Source organism: Nematolebias whitei, chromosome 1 (assembly GCF_014905685.2).
Source record: "Nematolebias whitei isolate Nwh7 chromosome 1, NemWhi1, whole genome shotgun sequence".
NCBI classification, from domain to species: domain Eukaryota; kingdom Metazoa; phylum Chordata; class Actinopteri; order Cyprinodontiformes; family Rivulidae; genus Nematolebias; species Nematolebias whitei.
In genome coordinates this window covers 44,401,109-44,402,419 of record NC_056498.1, presented here as the reverse complement: position 1 = coordinate 44,402,419, position 1,311 = coordinate 44,401,109, and positions in this window count along the sequence as shown.

The following is a 1,311-nucleotide window of genomic DNA, read 5'->3' as shown; positions in this document are numbered from 1 at the left end:
TCAGGTTGACCCGTTAAGATGAGGGTGACTCAATAACTCACCTGATGCCTGATTTTTCTTCCAGCTTCTGGATTTTATCAGATATTTTTAGTCTGACAGGAAACAGAGAAACCATCAGTTGCTTTAGTCCCAGGAGATTATTTCCGTGCCGCCTTTCAGATCTAATTTTAACAGTTATTTTAAATTTGGGCCGTTCCTGCTGCAGCTTCCAGTCCCTCAAAACATTATTTTCTCAGGCAGCCTTGCTGGAATGAAATGTTTGTTCCAGGAGATGCAGAATGGAAGAGGCTTTTCTTGAAAGCAGCCTTCATTTAGACAGCTGCAGAAGCTTCGGTCCTGTTCAGAGCAGCCAGGAGATCAAATGATGAACTGTGTGCAGGCGGAAGTCCCTGTGCAGAAGAAACAAGTGCCGGACAGAACGTTACAGAGTTGGGCCGGTCTCTTGGAGGTGAGGGTGTTGGAGCATTCACGTCCAACCTCCCGCTTGTTCGGCATCTTAGCCAGGCCACGTTGTTTCATCAGGGAGCAAATACTCCAACTGTTGCCATGGAAACACAACAGATGCTGCAAACCTTATTAGCCTTGGTAATTTACAGTACTTAATGGTTCTGTTTGTGAAACAAAACAAGCTCGTTGGCAGCACGCTCACTAAAACTGTTCCAACAAATAGCTGAGAAATTTTAAAATAAACGGATCATTTTTACACAAAACGCAAAATTAAACCATGTTGAAGAATAAATATTTCATCCTTTGATTCATCTTTGAATAATCTCATATTATACTGTCTGAAATGTATTAATCTGACTTTATGGCTAAAAGCTGCTTCAAATAAATATCAAAGTTCATGCTCAATAATCCAGTTTAAATATCCAACAAAGTTCAATCAGGTCATCTGGACAGTTTCTTTTTTTTAATGAGAAGTTTCATCCTTCATCAAGAGGAAGTCCTTTGGATGAAGGATGAAACGTCTCAACAACAAGAAAACGAAACTGTCCAGATGACCTGACTGAACTTATTGGAGCTTCAAATAAAGATCTCTTGGAGGATGAAATTAATGCTCAGGTTTTATTTCTGGGATTTCAGCAGAAACATGAAGAAACTCCTGCTGGATGTGACCCATGGATGACCTGGAAGTGGTTCGTGTCACTTCCTGTTTTTCCTTTTTTTGGAGTTTGGTTCATCGGGAACAAATCCTTGCACTCTATGCTGTTTTTTACAAGTGAAATAAAGTAAAAGATCAAATCAGATGTGAATTTTAAACATCCAACAGGAAACATTTATCCATAATCAGGGATGTGTGTTGAGCCCCCT